This window comes from Thamnophis elegans, chromosome 4 (genome assembly GCF_009769535.1).
Source record: "Thamnophis elegans isolate rThaEle1 chromosome 4, rThaEle1.pri, whole genome shotgun sequence".
NCBI lineage: Eukaryota > Metazoa > Chordata > Lepidosauria > Squamata > Colubridae > Thamnophis > Thamnophis elegans.
The window spans coordinates 123,095,262-123,107,085 of record NC_045544.1 but is presented as its reverse complement, the minus strand read 5'-3'; the positions used below and the strand labels follow the sequence as shown (position 1 = coordinate 123,107,085).

General features: G+C 42.5%; 1 protein-coding gene across 1 annotated transcript in view; it reads right to left on the bottom strand.

Moving 5' to 3' along the window:
* Nucleotides 1-8,789: 8,789 nt before the first annotated feature.
* COL26A1 (collagen type XXVI alpha 1 chain) overlaps nt 8,790-11,824 on the bottom strand; it is a 218,746-nt gene continuing 215,711 nt past the window's right edge. The window contains exon 15 of the mRNA XM_032216118.1: nt 8,790-10,013. The gene's annotated coding sequence lies outside the window, so the exon portion shown is untranslated. The remainder of the gene's footprint in view (nt 10,014-11,824) is intronic.

Here is an 11,824-nt window from a genome sequence, read left to right as displayed (position 1 = left end):
CCAATAAAACTGTTCTTGGACGAATTTGCCTGCCTCGGAGTTTTATTTTCCATGGGTGTATTCAGGGGTGGGTTCCTGCAGTCACTACTACTGGTTTGCTCATGGCTGTGCCACGTGTGTGTGCTTGCTGCACGCTGTGCGTGCATGCACAGTGCAATAAAAATTGCTCTGCCATTGCGCAGAAGCAAAAAACAAGATAGGCACCACTAGGAGAACCAGTTCAGGGGTGTGGCAGGCCTGGTCCTAAGTCCCTTTTTTTTACTGCTGTTGTAACTTTGAATGGTCACTAAATGAACTGTTGTAAGTCAAGGACTACCTGTATTTATATGTGGCTTAAGACAATTCCTCTTCATTCAATGCAGCCCAAGCAAGCCAGAACGCTGGACACATGGGATCTAGGAGATTTAGCATGTACTCAGATGACTCAGATAACTGGAAACCTAATGGAGCTTAATGAATCTTACTTGTAAGTAGGCACACAGATTGCCACTGTGGCAAACATTTTAATAAATGAGGAATAGATGAAGTAGTCAGCAGACTAATTCCCCCCTGCATAACTAATTCCTATGCCTCCACACCAATTCATGTTGCTCGTTTTATTGCATCTCTCTTATAATGTTATTATAGACACAATTTGAAATCACAGCTGCCAATTCTTTAGCTGGTGTTTGCCTTCATTCAGACGGAGTTCTTTGCAAGAACCATGTAGTGTGTGTGCAGATACAAGCGTTGTGGTCCTTCGTAATTAACAAATGGAAATTTTGTCAATTGCCACATCAATTGTCCATGCTTTCTCCCTTTCATCAACAGTTAAATCTGCTGCATTACGCACTGAGACTTTATCCGATTGTATTTTAATAGCAATAGCACTTAGACTTATATACCGCTTTACATGCTTTCCAGCCCTCTCTAAGCAGTTTTGCCCCCAACAATTTTGGGTCCCCATTTTACCCACCTTGGAAGGATGGAAGGCTGAATCAACCTTGAACCTGGTGAGATTTGAACTGCCAAATTGCAGGCAGCCGGTAGTCAGCAGAAGTAGCCTGCAGTACTGCACTCTAACCACTGCGTCAACAATAAAAGAGCTGTTGATTTTCAATTATATTTTCAACTATATGTTCCTATATACAGCTAAAGATAATAGAATAATTCTGCTAATCAACAGATTTGGATGGAGATTTTTTTTTTTGGTACATGATGGAGGTCATGCGAAAACTACTAAGAGAAAGGTGAACGAACTCTGTTATTTTGGGACCACACCAGTTCTTCATTTGTTCATGGTTGACTCTTTAAAACATAATGTTAGTACAGATTGGAGCTCAATGTGATTTGCTTTCCAAAATAATTATTGGCTACTGATGGCTAATGAAACCAGAGTGGTGTTGTCAGAAGGCATCTAAGCATAGGTGATCTTTGAGGGATCCAGGCTGACAGTTTTGTACAATCATCAAGTCAGTGAGGTATTTGTATTGTTTCCATGGCCATCACCCTGATCAGATATGAGGACTTCCTGGCTTAGACCTCCATGTTTTAAAAGGATACTAACATCTGTTAAATAAAAATAGAAGAGACAGAAGACACAGCGGTGCAGTTATGTAATGTAAGGTCCTAGATCAGTTATGGCTAAACTTTTTGTCCTCGCGTGACAAAATTGCAACAGTGTGCCCACACCCACAATGCAATGTGTCCTGCCCCCCCCCGTCTATGCACACAACCCCCAATGGTTCTCCCGTGCATGCATGCAACCCCCACGCTCTGCGCGCATGCGTGTGACCCCCCCCTGCGTGCCACATTACGGGCCTAACAGGCCTTCAAGAAGGCTCCTGGGACCAAAAACAGGGAACGGGGGTGTTGCACACCCCCACCCCTCCCACCCCCTCATGCGTGTGCAACACCCTGCCCCCTGGCGCATGCGCACACGTCCCCCACATGTGCAGCAGAGACCTGAAAATCAGCTGGCCAGCAGGTGGCGTGCAAGCATGCGTGGTGGAGCTGAGGTGGGTGACGGTTTGCGTGCCCGCAGAGAGGTTTCCGCGTGCCAGGGAGAGGGACCAAATATGTCCATTTACTTGCTGAATTGGTTGAGGGATCCCTGTTAAAGACAGCAAACAATATGAGAATGAGAGAGAAATTCCCATTCTGGCCTTATTCTGAACCATTCAAATCCATTTTGCTGCTCCTTCTCCTTTTTATTTTTTATTTTTCTGGAAAGAGTCAAATACTTGAAGTAAGATAGTTCCCAAAAGCAGAAGTAATGTCCCCACACACTTGTCCAATTCTATTTCGGGTTGCCAAATGTAGGCAGAAAGTCAATTTTAAAGGCAAGATATTGTTTTCACATACAGAATGTTTTATTGGCCGGTGCATTAAATAAGTATGTCTTTGGTATCTGTGGGCTCTTTAATATTGCCCCCACTGTTCTGCAGAGGGGAAAACACCCCAAACACCCAAAAAGGAGAATACAAAACATTCCATATACAGTAATGAAACCTATAGTAAACAATAAGAGAAGTAGATGCAATTCAATAAAAATGTATGAACCTGAACACCAATAATACAAAACTGCAGAGAAGGGGTAGGTAGATGTCCCCCAGGTACTCCATTTAGGATCTGCATCTAGAAATATTTGGGCCAAAGAAAGGTTCCAAATCCTATTTCCACTCCCTTAAGTAGTTACCACATCAAAGGTAAAAATTAAAGCACACTTTGCAGCAAGTAACACTGGTGAAACCATTTCTGAGAGCCCACAGAAGGAAGTAGCAAGATTCTGAAATTAGCCTTCCATTCATCTTTAAAGTAGCTTGCCTCAAATTCAGTTGGTGGTTTGGATACACCGCTTTATCACTTAATATATCCAAGAAGTTCAGAAGATCCGACCCAGTGGTGGGTTGCAGGCAGTACGCCCCGGTACGTGGGTACCGGTGCCTGCCAGAAGCAGCAGCCACCATACCGGAACGGTGCCCACCCGCTCTCGTTCCTTACCTGTATTTGATGGAAATGGGCCATCTGCACACGCGCGTGCAGCATACGGTGCCTGCGTGATGCTCCACCAAGCAGCTGGAGCATCGCAGGCAGTGGGTGCGCATGCATGTGCATCGCGCGTGCCCATGGTGTACGCCTGGCTCCCGTCGCAGCATACCAGTTGCAACGGGAGCTGAAACCCACCATTGATCTGACCAAAACTTGATTCATATTGGCATCTTCCATTAGGAAGAGAGGAGAGCATCTTAACTAAACATACCGAATTCAAATGCCTGCTTAAAGTGTGCTTTACGGACTGTGATAGCAACTTTTGCATTTTTCTATTTACAGCCATCAGAGGCAGGGGAACTTCTGTAAAGAGGAAATGAGGTGAGGTTGTGGGATGCTTCCGAGGACTTATCCTCAGACCCCACTAACCATGGAGCAAACATGCTTTGCTGAAGGACATATCTTCACAATGTTACCTTGGTTTCATCCCCAGCAAATTAAATTCATCTTTAACTGTTCCAGTTCTAAATACTGGAATAGAACAGAACAGAACAGAACAGAACAGAATAGAATAGAATAGAATAGAATAGAATAACAGAGTTGGAAGGGCGGTCTTCTAGTCCAACCCCCTCCCTAGGCAGGAAACCCTACACCACTTCAGACAAATGTTTATCCAACATCTTCTTAAAAAATTCCAGTGTTGGAGAATTCACAACTTCTGGAGGCAAGTTAATCGATTGATTAATTGTTCTGTCAGGAAATTTCTCCTTAGTTCTAGGTTGCTTCTCTCCTTGATTAGTTTCCATCCATTGCTTCTTGTCCTGCTCTTGGGTGCTTTGTTTTTCCTCTTCTCCCAAAGCAAGCCTTGCCATACAAAGCAGCCTGCAATGCCTCCTTCACAGTGCTGGGGATGATGCCATCAAGAGTTAAGATCTGACCAGCTTCCTTGGACTACTTTAAGAGTCCTGCAGACACAGTTTCTCCTCTCTGGTCACTGAGTATTGCCTTCTGTGGCCATTGTGGCTTGGCTGCTAAACACACTTGGGGCCTGCAAAGGGATGTCCTTGCTTAGTGCTTGACTAGAGCTCTCTGACACACACACACACACACACACACACACAGACAGACAGACAGACAGACAGAGTGTTCTATGGGCTCTTTATAAACACATGTGTACCACTTTTCTGAAAGAATAGTCCATCTGTTTATATGAGAGAGAGACAGAGAAAGAGAGAGACAGAGAGAAGGAGATGGAGAGACACACACACAGTGTGATGTGAGCTCTTTATAAACACTTGAATAACACTTTTCTGAAAGAACAGTAGATCTGTTTAGGAGAGAGAGAGAGAGATACAGAGAGGGGGGGTGCATGTGTATATTTCGTGCTCATTTTGCAATTCTACACCCTTGGGATGTTTTTCTGTTGCTAAAACCATCCTTCCTGAAATTCAAAGGAGCTCACACTTTGAAGTGTTTATTTGGATCTCAGGCTTGGGCAGCAGGAAATTGGGGTGGGGAGAAAGTTTCTTCTTTGCCTGATGCAAACAGGCTGTCAAACAAAGAGCATGCTTTGCCCAGATATAGTGCCATTACAAAATAATGCAATTCTGGAGTAGCCATCCCAGAAACGGTATTTTAGCATTATTTTTGGAATCGTGTCCTCGAGAGCACCAGAAGGTAAGGCAAGGAACCATGGATGGAAACTAATCAAGGAGGGAAGCTACCTAGAACTAAGGAGAAATTTCCTAATGGTGAGAGGACAAGCAACCAGTGGAAGGGCTTGCCTTCAGAAGGTGTGAGTGTTCCATCACTGGAGGCTTTTAAGAAGAAATTGGGCAGCCACTGGTTGGGAATGGTATAGGATCTCCTGCATTAGCAGAGGGTTGGACTAGAAGACTTTCAAGGTCCCTTCCAGCTCTGTTATTCAAGATTTAAAGCCATATCCAGCTGATATGGGCTTCATTTGAACATACATACTTGTGAAAAAGGAAACATATTGTGACACATGGCTAAATCCACCATTCTGGTCATCTATCAAAATTTGCCTGCTCTTTCAGCCTCAACCTATGCTAAAGAGAATGATGGTGAATGTTTATCCTTTTTGGCTGGTGAGATGTGGTAGAACAGCAAATTAAGCTTATGGAACTCACCGATCAATTTCTTTAACTTGTCCTGAATTAAACCAGTAAGGACAGCCTTACACCCTTATCAAGGCAAAGTACATATCTACAGTGAGGGCAGCAGTGCCAAGTATGCCAGAGTACTTTTCTACCTCCTCAAAGTCTGTATGACAGCACTTCAATACTGCTGTCTTAGGAGTTGCTCTATGACAATCTGCCATGGCCAACTCAACATAGGCAACTTGTCATGGCCAACTCATATACAGTCAACTTGCCATTGTCAGCCAATCCAGGGGGACCCTGTCCATCATCATGCCCACTCAGCCATGTTTACACACCACTAACGCTGCCACGTTGATGTTGCCTCTCTGATGTCGATTGAGCCTGTAGATGCATGTGGCTCTTCTACTCGGGTGAAACTGCCTACTCTGATGTAACTCTTTTGCTCAGATGCTGCTAACCAGGAACTAGGCTATTTTGACACTGAGTGGGGGTGTGGCTGAGGGTGTGGGTCATGGTGATTGGTGATGGTGGGTGGGTGTCATCTGGGTGGAGCTGTGGGTGGAGCTGGCTGGGGTAATGGTATATGTGTGTGTGTGTGTGTGTGTTTATTTTTTTTATTTGTGCTGATAAATAAATAAAGGGAGACTAGTATAGATCTATTTCAAGCTATTTAGCTCTCATCAGCTAGCCAAACCCTTACTGGGATTCGAACCTGTGCTGTATTGCATCTTAGGCAAACGTCTTAGCCATTAAGCCACAGGTCTCCTCCTTATCAGCTGAAGCCAGGGAAGAAGGTATATATTTAGAGTCACAACCCCTGGTAAGCCCCAATTATGGGAGGAAGCTAACTGCTTCCATCATCTGTCAATCGGCTCGTCACAAGAGTCCATCACGATAGAAACCCAATATTTTTACTGTTGCCTTTGTTATATTTGTGGTTTTTTTTATTTGTGCTGTATGTATGTATGTATGTATGTATGTATGTATGTATGTATGTGTATGTGTGTGTGTGTGTGTGTGTGTATATATATATATATATACACACACACACACACACACACACACACACACATACATACATATATTTATATGGGTGATGGTGTTAACTTGGTTAGAACTGACTTGGATTTGATTACCTTTGTATCATTGTCATTTAGTGCTGGTTATCACGTAGTTTGTTAGATAGAGATAAAAGTTTTTCACCAAACAAACTGAATCTCTGTTTGTATGCAACGTGAGTTGTCCCAGGATGAGTTGGCCATGTCAAGTTGTCCCATTCCGCTTAGGAGTATCCTCTGCATTAGTTCCAAGTCACAACTTGGAAAATTCCTGCAACTGCTTCTATTTTACATTTCGGACAGTAGCAATGAAGGAAAAAGAGAAACATTTGCAATGCAGCACAAAGGCAGGCAAGCAGGTAGCTGTTTTCTTACTTGTCAGATTTTTTACTTTATCATCCAATCACTACTTCCTGCCATCCTCTTTATGGTAGACTCAAACATATGAAACCCAGTGAGGTAAAGATAAAGGTTCCCCTCGCACATGTGTTAGCCATCCCGACTCTAAGGGGCGGTGCTCATCTCAGTTTCAAAGCCTAAGAGCCAGCACTGTCCAAAGACGTCTCCATGGTCATGTGGCTGGCATGACTAAACACCAAAGGGGCATGGAACACTTTTATCTTCTCACCAAAGGTGGTCCCTATTTTTCTACTTGCATTTTTAAATGCTTTCCAACTGCTAGGTTGGCAGAAGCTGGGACAAGTAACGGGAGCTCACTCTGTTACGCAGTGCTAGGGATTCGAATCGCCGAACTGCCAACCTTTCTGATCGACAAGCTCAGCGTCTTAGCCACTGAGCCACCGCATCTCTTATGAAACCCAGTAGGGAAGAAAAATCTTGGTGATAATGTTGGGGAAGGGAGATAAGGGAAACCATCGTGAAAAAGACTTCACCACTTGGCTTCTGTCTGCCTTGTCTCTGCAAATTACTCCTAGCCATAATCATCCAGGAACTTGCAATATGTACCTTTTAGGTATCCATAATCTCATTTTGCAATCAAAGTGCAACAAAATGGTATGGTTGAGCAATGTAGGTCCTATCGAAATGATTTCACTTCGTAACATACAAGAAGTCCGCTGATTATCAGAAACTATAGATGTGCAAATTGTACATGTCTTAAAGGACGACTTGCAATCAAATTATAAAACCTAAATCATTTTTAGCTATTTAAGCTCTTTTGGTTTACAGATAAATAACAGAGGAATAAAAGATTTGGCAGAAGCCTTCAAATTATGTTTTCCAAACCTTCAAGATAGGGAGAAAGTGAAAGAAATGTAATTTTTAATAGCTTTCAAATATTAAACAAGTTTCAGTAAAGGGAATATAGGAAAGATACCTTGAAACAGCCTTCAGCTACATTTATAAAGATTATTTTCTTTCTCATTTTTCATGATAACATACCTTAAACAAAGTAGCATTAGAAAAAAGATCAAGTATGCTTTAATTTTTACCCTTGTTAATTAACAAGGGGCCCTTCTATTGCTCTAAGACAAATTTATAACAAGTTGCAGGTTGATAAACACATTTTTAAAAATCTAATAAACTGCACTGAGTTGTGTTGCAAGAATTTCAATTACGGTAAATGAACTAAGGCAATGATGGCGAACCGATGCCAGAAGTGGCACAAAGAGCCCTCTCTGCTGGCATGCGTGCTGTCGCCCCAGGTCAGATCTCCTTGGCGTTTCTTTCGTGAGCTTTTGTTTCCCTGCAAACAATGAAGCAGAAGCTCACGAAAGAAAAAGATCTTACTGCGCTGCCGGTGTTGCGATGCCCCGTCTCCTCCCGGCCAGCTGGTTTCGGGTCTCTGCTGTGTATGCACGCATGTCTGCACATGTATGTGCATGGTGGCATGCACATGTCAGTAGATGGGCACTTTTCAGTTTGGGCATGCATGCACTTGGTGTCTAAAAGGTTTGCTATCACTGAACTAAGATATATCCTCTATACCAGGGGTCAGCAAACTGCGGCTCTGGAGCCATATGTGGCTCTTTCCTCCCTCTGCTGCGGCTCTGGAGCCACATGTGGCTCTTTCCTCCCTCTGCTGCGGCTCTGTCACCGATCGGCACCACAATTTTGAGAGGAGTTTCTGGTGGTGGGGAGAGAGAAGCACAGTGCGACAGGAGAAGACTCTATGGCAAGGGGAGGGTTTTCCAGTTGTCTCCACAATTGATAGGGCCTTCGGTTATGTCAGGTAGAGGAAAAAGTACGCCGCACTAGGAGGAGACTCTATGATGGGGGAACTGAATTTCCGGTCAGCTCCAGAATTGAACAGGGGGCTTCTGTTAGGAACTTTGTGGCTCCCAGCGTTTTCTTTTCTGTGGGAAATGGGTCCAAATGGCTCTTTGAGTGTTTAAGTTTGCCGACCCCTGCAGTTAGCAAACCATTTGTATGGCTGGAAGACTTTATGTGAATTCTACTTAAGTTCTGGAAAGCCTTAAAACCACCTCAGCTGTCCCTCCCATTAGATACAGGGACAAAAATCTACATATTTCAATTCTAGAAGGATAGGTGTGATGTTAGTCTTTTACAACAAACAAGCCAAAAATGTCTTTTAAAAAATTGATTATATAATCTTTTGTTAATCACAATCTGATCACAGATCTGATCACTAATGAAGCCAACTGAGATATACAGAACCATATGTGATAATAAATTTATTAATATTTAAGATGCCATAAGACACTTCATTTTTTCCCTTACATGCTAGGAATGCCACACTATTCTTTTCTCTGCTATCTCATGGTTGAACTAAAATGCAAGGGGTGAGGCCATTCTCCACACTTTGCCTGTGAACTTTAATTCATTTAGGAGCGTTATCAAAATATATATCAATAACAGGTCCAAATGAACTTTAGTAAGAAGTGAAATAAGGAAGGAATCTTAAAAAAAACACCTTACAGGTAAGAAGTTAGCCACAGCAGAACCCCAGATGGTAAACTCTTGCAAAATGAGAAAGTTATTGGCTTTATAAACCTTAATTTTGGATTATAACATCAAAGTTACTGCTCAAAAATCTAGTTGGATTTGGGGGAGAATTAAAGGAAAGTATGTACATTCCCTAGTGCTTGGCTCTGTGGCTATATGAGCTATATCCGTATAATATTTGTGGCAACAGTATTTAAGGAGGCGGCATTACATTCTTCTCAGTTACTTGATTGACTTCTCAACCTAACCTACAGATTTCCTGGTGATCTCCAATCTACATGTTCACCAGTTCTGTTTAGTTTCTCAAGGTCAGTCAAGTTTGGCTAGGCCCCTCAAATCTGGATAACACAAAGATTTATATAGAATGATGGTTTTCAGACCGAGCTCAACTGTGTAACTGAGGTTTCTTAAATGCTTGGTGTGAGTTCTACAATTAGAAGATCAGTAACAGTCTTGGAGTGATCATTAACTACAGCTTACTTCTATTAATTGTCCCCCCTCCCTTGGAATATCAACTTGGGTTGTTTTCCGCAGTGCATAGTCCATTCATTCAAAGCCATGGTAGGGCCAATAAACTCATTCCACACTCTTCATAGATTGGGATGTGTGCTCTAGAATGTTATTCCCAGAAGGTTCTAGACTGCAACACTGGCTCCATGGCAGACAGGTCCCATCAGTGATGTTACAGACATCTCTCTAAATGTTGCTGTCTTTATCACATGAGACTTCTTGGGATTGGAACTTTATTGTAATCACCTGAGACGGGCCCCCGAAACAAGAACAGAAATAGCAGGTATGTAAAATGTGAAGAATATTTTTGAAAAGATCATGGAAAGTTCAAGGAAGGTATTCCAGTTGGACATGGCTCCATCCTCCTGACCTGCAGGACTTCCCAACAGGAGTAAACAGAGGTCTCTTCAAGCCTTCGCTGTTGGACCTACCAATGAAAAGGAATCCATTAACATTTTCTTTCACTTTTGAACTCCCGTTGTGACTGTCATGGGAGGAACCAATTCAATTTCATGTCTTTACTTTCTTGTCATGTAATATTTTTAACTCTATTTAATTTTTACTTAATGTAAACACAACCAAGCTTGATGTTTCCTCCAATAACACCCACTGTTTTTTAGGCAATTTACCATATTTTTGGAGTATAAGACGCACCTTCCCCCGCCTCCAAAAAAGAGGGTGAAAATCTGGGTGCATCTTATATGCTGAATACAGCATTTTTGCCTTCCAGAAACCACACCCCCTTCGCAAAAATGGACATGCAGAGGGTTTGGGAGTCTTGCAAAGTAATCCTGGGGGCTGGGGAGGGCAAAAACGAGCAAAAACGAGCAAAAAATGTTCATTTTTGCCCCCCCGGAGCACTCTACAAGCCTCCCAAAGCCTATGCATGCCCTGTTTTTTTGCAGAAAATGGCCCTGTTTTTACAAAAAAAGGGCATTTTTGCTCATTTTTCCCCACTCCCAGTCTAAAGGAGCATTTTACAGGCCTCTCAAACTCTTTGCATGCCCCATTTTTCACAAAAAATGAGGTGTGCAGAGGGTTTGGGAGGCCTGAAGAGTGCAAAAACTTTGTTTTTTAAATTTACCTCTTCAAAATCTTGGTGTGTCTTATACTCCAGTGCATCTTATACTCTGAAAAATACAATATTACATAGAAGCCAAAGACAGTTCTTGACTTACAAAAAGATCTACACCCCTGCTTTGCAGATTTAAAAAGCAAAAACACAAACCACTAGGCAGAAATCTATCCCAAAGGGAATCCTGGAAAGGTTTGAATGATGAAGGGATTTCAATTAACGAATTATTGAATGGATGCCAGGTGGATTTTCTATTATAAGTAGATTCCCTGAGGCTCTTAGTGGTGCCAGCCTTGTCTCGTTGTCTCAGAAATTATGGTTCATCAATACAGAGAAGGGGCATCTGTTGGGTATGGAGGTGTGTCAAAATCAGCAAGATGGCAGATGAAATATCTTTTGTAATCCCCTTCCTTAAGGGTGGGGCTTGAATCATATTCCATCCAACATTTTGTTGATTTTAATTCCCCACTGAGGACAATGCTGATATACAGTAATATTCCAGAATAAGCATAACAAAACGGCAGCTTTTCCAAAATTAAATGCTCCTGGGTGCTTCAGAAGTTGTGGGTGCTCCATCGCTGGAGGATTTTACAAAGAGATTCGACAGCCATTTGTCTGAAATGGTATAGGACAGGGGTGTCAAACTGGTGGCCCATGGGCGAAATGCATCACATGCAGGTCACACCCACCCCAGCTCCGCGAAGGGGGGAAACGCTGCAAAACGTCACGTGATGGTAATGTGATGTCGTCAGTTTGACCCCTGTGGTATAGGATCTCCTGCTTGAGCAGCGGTTTGGATTAGAAGACCTCCAAGGTCCCTTCCAACTCTGTTATTCTGTTCTGTTTGGTTCTATTCTGTTCTGTATTACTCAGCTATTTGAGATTTGCTGCATTACCTAACCTGGTGCGTCTTAACTGGCTAGAATTACAATTCCAACCACCACTATTCTTGTTTGGAGAGCATACTGGGAGGTGCCAGGCTGCTTCTATGTGTGATGCACAAAAGATGAAAAAATAGTGTTTTTTGTCGATTATTTTTAATATTAAAAAGTAAGGCACATTAATTCCTGCTTGAATTACTTTGTTTTCCTTTTCCCTCTTCTTGTGTTTCTCCTTCTATGCCATCTTTTTTTTTTTCCATTTGAAACACCAAATGCTAGAAC